The sequence below is a fragment of the Triplophysa rosa genome, linkage group LG21 (assembly GCF_024868665.1).
Source record: "Triplophysa rosa linkage group LG21, Trosa_1v2, whole genome shotgun sequence".
NCBI lineage: Eukaryota > Metazoa > Chordata > Actinopteri > Cypriniformes > Nemacheilidae > Triplophysa > Triplophysa rosa.
In genome coordinates, this window is record NC_079910.1 from 2,979,750 (window position 1) to 2,988,799 (window position 9,050).

Genomic DNA, 9,050 nt, shown 5'->3' on the forward strand with positions numbered 1-9,050 from the left:
ATTCTGTCATCATTTATTCATTCTTATGTCATTCTAAACCAGCATACGACTCTTTCTTCTGTGCAAGCGAAAATCAGATATTTTGAGAAATGTGCAATGCAAGTCATGGGGTACCAACGTCGTTCGGTCACAGACATTCTTCAAATTTCTTCTTTTGTTTTTGGCAGAAGAAAGAAAGTCACACAGGTTTGCAATGACATGATGGTGAGTAAATGAACAAACTGTCCCTTTAAGGTTATGCATAAGAGGATAGCAACACACTGTAGACCATTCGAAACACCTTGACACTTCACCCAAAAATTAAAATTCTGTCACCATTTACTCACCCTCGAGTTGTTCCAAATCTGTGTAAATTTCTTTGTTCTGATGAACACGGAGAAAGATATTTGGAAGAATGCTTGTAACCAAATAGGTTGACTGCCATAGAAGGAAAAATGGTCGTCAAAAGTGCCCCAGAACTGTTTGCTTTGCTTCATTCTTCAAAATATCTTCTTTTGTGTTCAACAGAACAAAGAAATTTACAAATATTTTTTTAGTCAATGGGGTCCAAGAACTGTTTGGTTAAAAGCATTCTTACAAATATCTTTCTCTGTGTTCATCAGAACAAAGAATTGTATAGGAACAACTCGAGGGTGAGAAAATGATGACAGAATTGTATCATTTTTAGTCGAACTGTTCTTTTAACAACCACACAGTGACACTAGGTTTCACATAGGCAATGCGCTCTTGGCGCTCGATTTTCTGTAATGAAAACCAATTAATTATGTCGTAAAAAACAAAGTGACAAACGTGATGTCTTGACACTCAAATCTAGAATTGTTTACATTGTAGATCTCAGTATATGAGCTTTTCTTAATTCAGCGTACACCCGCGGTGTAAAAAAAGCTGTATTCAGTTTCGTTTTAGAGCTGACTGACACAGCAAAATATTTGTAACTGTTGCCAATGAATGCGACACAGTGTTAATTCGCATGGTAGGGGTTTTGGATGTTTTGTTCCGCAGCCCCGGTGCAAATCGTCAGTTCTGTGGCGTGCTAATTAAAATGCACTCCCCATGATGAAAGAGTCAAGGCCTGGGGAATCCAAACCTGCTTCTGATTCAAAGCCGAAATTTCATGTGATACGGACAGGCGGTGATTGAAGTCTTGAGAGCTGTAATTTTCAAAGTAGAACAACAACATATGCATACTGTTAACAGCAGATGCTTAATTTGAAAATCTAATGCATATAACCCAATTAAACGACGAGGAAACAACCGCCAGCGAAATTAAACAGGCTGCCGTGTTGGTGTAAACCTTTGCAGACGAAAATATTTTGCCTGATATTTTAATCAAGGATCTCGGCGATCGATATTTTGGCGCCGTAATAAACACCTGGCCATCCCGCGCCTGACGGAAATTTCCCGCATATCGTTTTGTATTGCGATTTCCTTAAAACATTTTTATCTCGAGGAACTAAAAACTGAAATCAAACGCTGTTGCAGATCAACTATAAACCTTCACTTGTCAAAGCTGTATAACCGTGACCTTTTCTTGTGCATATGCAAACATAATTGTGTATGGAAAGATGCGTGTTTTCACTACCTGAATGCTGAGGGTGAGCGAATGTGGAACGCAGTTCTTCCTGCCCTTAAAGGAGATGAAAACAGTTAAAGAGAGATGTGGGGATGAACGCTGTAATCTTCATGTCTTCATTCTTTTGACCAATGACGTGTACCGCAAAATACACTGTAAAAAGCACAAAGAACACGAACACAAACACAAGAGCAACCACATGACAAATCATGTAAAGGTTTTTTTCTTCCTTTCAGAGAAAGTAATAATCAGGGTTAAAAAACACCATGTCAATGTCTCCCAAGCTTCAAAAAACCACGTTGAAGTGGTAAATTGAGAATATAGTGCAGAAGTATGGACTACCACTGTAGCGCTCTCTGCATGAAGATTCTTGAAAAAAAATATTAGTTTGATTCATTAATAAATAAAAGCATTTACCTTTAGAAAGACAACATGGTAAAAAACATGAAGGAGTTTGGGGAAAACTGTTCCTTTAAGACAAATTTTGATTTGCATGTGAACGCCTTCTCTATTATTCAATGTCGATATTGTTAAAGTTATATTTACCGCCATCGTCCTGTGTGTGAATGGACTTTAAAGGGATAGTTAACCCAAAAAGAAAAAGAAGAGCTTTTGAAAAATGTTTGTAACCGAACAACGTACTTGCATTGGTTTTGTGTCCATACAATAGAAGTGAATGGGTACCGCCATTGTTCGGTTACCAACATTCTTCAAAATATCTTCTTTTGTGTTCTGCAGAAGAAAGAATGTCACACACATTTGAAATGACAAGAGGTAAATGATAACAGAATGTACATTTTTGTGTGAACTATTCATTTAAGACTGTTCACAAACATCTTTATGTTCTGCAATATTTTGAACGGAAAGCATCATGGCACGGCACCATTTTATCATCATTTATCTTATGAAAAATAATGCAAATAACAACAGGCCTAATAATAATTTGACGTAATTATATCAGCTTCCTCTTAGCAGCTGCTGCTCGCTGGGGGTAGAATGAAAGATGCTTTCGTGATCCAACGTAAAACATCTTTTTCCCCTAAATAAGTATTCATGCTGGCAGTGTTTCCAACACCACCACTTGACCTATTTCCTCTCATGTAATGTATCGTTAAAGGAGCGTTGTGAAATGACTTAATTATTCATGCCTGATTTCAAAGTACGATGCTTAAGCAACGCTCACCGCAGGAGAACTGACACGCGCAACGGTGTTGGTACAAGCACACATACTGAGCGGCGCCCCGACGGGGGCCTGTTCACCAACACAACCTCCACTGAGTTCAGTCTGTAGTCTGCATTAAGGTATTAACCCTGCGTGGAAGATAAATGCCCCTGTCACGCACACCCGCACGCACACACACATATATATATATATACACATTATTCTCAGTCTATGCAGGAGAATTTTTTTGGTTGAAAATTTGATATAGTGTGACACATGTGAAGCGCATTTGAAGAGGATTGAGTGATGGTGTTTTAAAAGGACTCAAAATTGAAAGTGTATGAAAGTGTATTCACTCATGAAACTAAAAACTTTCTTCAGTACTTTCTTCTGTAGAACAAAAAGGTAAAGCCTGTTCACACCAAAAACGGCAACTAAAAAGTCTAAAAATCGTTGTAAATTTAAGAAAATAAACTACTGAGCACCGGAAGGGACATGGTGGTGGAAAATGTATGAGTAAGGGAAAAAAGTGTTCTCGCAAAACGTTTGCATTTCCACATTGAATGGTTTGCGTCAAAGAAAGTTCCGCCTTCCAAACCAAAGTTACGATACAGTTCATGTCATGGTTTATTATTGATCGGAAATATGCTGTTTAATTGTGATTTTTGCCAGCGATTTTAGATATATCTGCCTTCCCCCATTCAAGTAGATAGGACTGTGGACTTGCTATGACGTAAATAACTGCCCAGAGGCGTTGCAAACATGGCCGCCGAGTGGCACGACTTCCGTACTTTGTTTGCATGTTCTCGCAAAAGTTTTGTGTTCCCAGAAGAATATTTTGCGTTATCTCACAAACATAAGAACACAAAATATTCTCGGAGAAACGCAAACATATTCTGAGGGAGCGCAAACGTTTTGCGAGGAAATGTTTGTTTTTGGTATTGGGTGGGAACACAAAAGATTTGAAAATATTTTTATTTCTTTATACTTATAAAGAAATATTTCATAATAAATATTTTAGATATGTTTTTTATACTTCTATTATTTTACACTACCATGCCCCTTCCCAACCTGATCACACAGGAATTTCTACGTATTTTACAAGGTGGCGAATTCGTGCAATGTAAATTGTACAAAAACGTACGATATTAGAAAAAAGCAATATTGAAGCCCCTCCCCTAACCCCACCACTAAACCAAACGTCACTGATGAAAATAATATAAATGTTATGACAAAATTAAAAAATATCACTATAAACGTAATTCCACGTAAACATTCCAGCTCTTCTGAAGCAAACGCAACTTCTTTTAGCAACCGATCAGAATCATCCCCTCACAGAGATATTGTGATGTCTTGCAATGTTTTGACAAATCTAATATGATCTGTACCAAGCCAACCAAGTGTCAAGCATCAGTCAAGCGTTTGATTTTTAACAGACATTCAGATCAAACCTTTCACTCCTGTCACGATGGGTCACCAACACTCCCTCGTCCCATCAGACCGCTCATCATCTAAGAATGATAGATGCTTGTTTGCCCATGTATTTAAATGAGGCCACACACACATCTGAGTTTCGGCCGTCGCTGTAAGATAAAGTCCAAGCCCGTCCTGTCACTTCCTCCCCGGCGCGACCGTAGTCCAGGACGACAGCCTGTCCAAGCCAGGTTTGTCAGCGTCTGTCCAGACCAGACCTGTCAGCTTCCGTGTGTGGATGTGAATGCTGATGGATGTTTCCAGAACCGCTCCTCCGCGTCCATCAAAAGCCGTAATATGTCACTGCCACTTCGGAGTCCGAGCTTCAAGCTTTTGAAATCCGTTGACAGCTGCTGAGGGTGGTCTGCAGTTCTGCCAAACCGGATCAAGAGGGTTCTGATCTGACGGAAAGCCTTCAGAACGCTCGCTGCGCGGAGAGGCTCGGTTTGCGCTCAGTCACATCACATCGCATGCCGATTACAGTTTTTATGGTTTGGCTGGAAGCAAAACGCCTCGCAGATCATCTTTTGGTAGTTCTGCGGAGGGAAACAGTGGAAAGACTGTGAGCCACTTGAGGTATTATGAAAGAGAAAATATTACATGACGAATTCTATTATTAAGGGTTAGATTTGATAACTCTATACCCTTCCAAATTTGGAAAATTCTCGCTCTCTCGTATATTATATACCGTATATCCTTTCAGCGCTGTCAAAGTTTGCAAAAGCAATGACAGGAAAAAAGTGCACGGCACATGTGAACATGGCGCTTTTGAGTGATCCACGTCAACTACTATGCTCACAGCTTCATGTTTCCCATATGTAAGCCGTCCTGTTAACATGTTAAATGACTGACAGGCAGAAAGAACCTTAAAGTGTCTGATAGACTGGTTAATTTTTAGTTTAGAAAGCTCAGAGGTGTCAGAGACAGGTGTGATTTTCCAAAGGCCTAATGAAGTGATACCTGTCAGGTTCTCGTGTTATTTTCCCAATGCCTTTAGAATACACAAGGTGTATTCACATTTAAAAGTAAAACTTCACATTTGTATTACAGGACACAGTGGTTACAACAAACATAAAAGCATTTTGTGATTTTATACAAGATCACAGACTGCTTCTGCTCGCTTTGATTTTACCGGCATTTAATCAACTAATAGGATAAATCACAATTTCTTCCGGTGTTTTACTCTCCAAATCTGTTGTTTACCTTCTGATGACACGCAACAGCAGTTGGGAAAAGTCTGAAAGCCACTTCCTCTCAATGGCGATGGTGTAGATTGCCACCCATATTCAGAGGCTCCCTTCCCGGCTTTTTTAGGAGGACAACTCGGGCTTTTAATAAACATGTAATAAGAAGGAAAACAGCTGGTAGCTGCATCACAGATGGTGCTGTTCTCGGCATCTCAGAGGAGGCGACCACACATGCAGATGGCTCATTATTCCAGCATTTGGTTATGCATATTGCACAAAATCTTATTCCGATGCTTAACAACTACTATAAGCAATACAGGTGTTACTTTTTTAAAGCACACAGTCATTCCTTCACAACATGCTTTGGTGGATAATTCTCCACTTCTTCCCACAACACACGTTCTTTTATCTCTTATGATCAGATAAACCTGTAAAGAAGTGCCTTTTTTTTACTTTCGTACTAGTTTTCGTTTCCCTATTTTTATTGACATTACATTGCCATATTATTTTTAAAATGTACATAATGAATATCACTAACAACAAATTACAAATTAATGAAGTATGATGAAGTATGGCAATCTTTAAAATGACTTAAACTACTAACAATATACTACAGTATATATGGGGCAATGTGAGGCGAGGATTTTCGACATGCCACTTTTAAAATAAAAATAAATCGCAGTTATTCAAACATTAAGAATGGTGGGCACATAAATGCAGATTAAAACTTTAAATTAAGTGATTTTGTGTTTTTCATCTATGAATTTGCCATAGCCTTATATATACAGTATGTCATGTGGTGAGTGCGACCATGATTTCCTTGACATGCTTAACATTGTTTTTACAAATCTTTAGTATTTAAAGTATTAAGAAACCCATTTCTTTGAGTTTTGGTAAGTAATCATCTCATATTTTTGTTCTATAATTTTGTCTTCTTAAATAAACAAAATTAACAAACTTATTTTCCTGCAAATCGCATACAACTGATATAAATGTTTTTTAAATACCAGCGTACTGTATCAAAGATTCATATTTTAGCCACAAAAATTAGACATTTAATTTTTAATTTAATACAATTATTGGTCGCACCACATGATAAGTTGTTGTTATACGTCATTGTCCCATATATTAGTCATTTAATATATAAAATATATATTATATATATATATACAGTATATATATATATATATATAGTATGTACTGCATATATTAAAACACCATATCATTGCTGTCTGACAACATAACTGTGCTGTAACAGTAGCATGTCGCTTTGATTTCTCTTTGAAACTACACCTTAACTTTTCTCTCTGACCTTTTTGTTCATTTCATATCCGAGTTGGCATACAATATGTCTCGATACAATATGCACACGTGTTGTCTTAATACACTGCTCAACTACAGCTATTAATCATAGATGAGGTGTCAAAGTTTAATCTGCAATAACATCACAATGTACCAGGACAATTAGATGCCATTACTGAAACAACATAACTGAGATACTGAACGCCTGACTGTCTGAAACCCTGGAGTTCAAAGACTGACAGATATTTCAGCTACCTCTGCTTGTCTTAATCACACTTCTGTGCATTTTTTTTGTGCTTTTTTTTAATGAATCACTGAATCTATAGATCCACTTTAAAGAGGTCAAATATGGTGGAATATTTAATTGTGTCATTTAATAGAGTGTCATCAGAACGTAAGCAACCGATTTGGCAACTAAAACATATAGGCAAAATGTGATTTATCTTATGAAAAGATTACATGTAAATGCCAGGAAAACACAGATATAAATCACAGGGCATAAGACTGATCAAGTGTTGTAATACCACATATACTTCAAACCTCCTCCCCAGTGACACAATTACTTTATTTAGCTTCTTTTATCATCCAGTCTTGGAAATTGTAGATGCACTTTAAATTGGAATTGGGAGTGGTCAAATACTGTAAAACCACATTAATGAGACACTGAATTCAGTAGCTTACAAACTTCTTTTCTATGTAATTTAAACCAGGACTGCTATTATGGGTCTGTTCTGGGTTCACAGATGGTGTGGGGGCCTGTTTAACCATTTTAACATTAAACACATACATAAAACCAACATGAAAGCTTCTTGCCATCAGGATGCAAGTTTAATGCGGCTTTCACATAGGACTCGGAATGCGCTGCGCAAGGGCGGTGTGTTGCTGCGTCGACCAAAGCGCACAAAATCGTACCCGGTTAGCTCAACTTATAATTCATTCAAAAAAGTAACCTGCAATTTTATGTTTCAAACAGAGATGGCGATAGAGATGCGTAGGTTATGGCTTCAAAATTGTAATAGTTTCTATGAATTTTCCATGTCTGGAAAAAAAATCTAAAACTAAATTTAGCAATACAACATTTTTTTTAAAACAAGGCTATTTAAGCATCCACAAGCACGGCGTGATTCTTTAACGTTTTAACCTTCACGTTAAACATTTCTGTTCATCAGTTTAACATTTCACTCAGAGACCGTCCATCACTCTTATCACAATGAGAGACGCACATCTGACGGTTAACTCTGTAGGAATCAGCAGGAACACGAGAAGTCCTGAAAGATCTGCTGGGATTTTTCCCTTCACTGCGACTCGCACTCGACACATGACTGCCGGAGCTGTCCCCTCTCGTTTATAACACGCCACAATGTGACCTTTATTCCAGCAATAACCATAATGCGCTTTAGCACATGCCACTCGCGGGCCGGCGAAGCTCTTCGTGTCATATGTTGGATCTTCTGCTGAATTCAGACGCGGACTGGAGGAGTTTTTCACGCGTCGACCGTCGCAGGAAGTCTACAGAGTGCCATTTTATGGCTCTTAACCTTAGATGACTCTAGAAGCTAGATTACAGGGACATATGGCGGAATCAAAGCTCCTCGCAGGAGATCTCTCTGGTTTTTGGCACAATGTCATTTTTGGAGCAAGGCGCTAATAGTGATAATGATGTTGGGGTAGGAGATATAACTAGGAAGATGTTGAAGATGATGATTATAGTGATAATTACAATTATTATGAAAATGTTAAAAATATTGTGATGGTAGCCTTATGGTTAACTACATGTGCATTTCCTAAAGGCAAAAAAGCAATGCCTGCAAAGCAGAAAAAAGTTTTAAAAGGCTAATTTAGATTGGGGGGAGAAATTAAGACCCTCAAATTTTGTTATTATGTTTTACTTTCCATGAACAACTGCATAAACCATATGCCTACTAAAGACTAATCACAATGAGTATGCAAATGGTAACACAATATTAATAGACACATTAGCTGACATGAACAGTATATTTTTACAGCATTTATTGGAATTTGTTAATTTTTGCTAATTCCAAAATGAATGTGCATATAAAGGTCCCCATGTAGGTTTTTTTGGAGGATCTATTGACAGAAATTAAGACCTTACACAATGAAGCGTTTTTATTGCCTTAGAATGAACTGTTTCTATCTACATACACCGCGGGTCCCCCTACATGAAATTCGCCATGTTGTTTCTACAGTGGCCCTAAACGGACAAACTGCTCTACAGAGCGCGTTTCGTAAATACGCAATCTCCTTCGACAAAGAAGGGAAAACGTGACAACATCTTTGTTCAGCGAGAGCCGCTGTAGTGCTTTGAAAGGGAGGGGTGGAGTCATTGATTGCA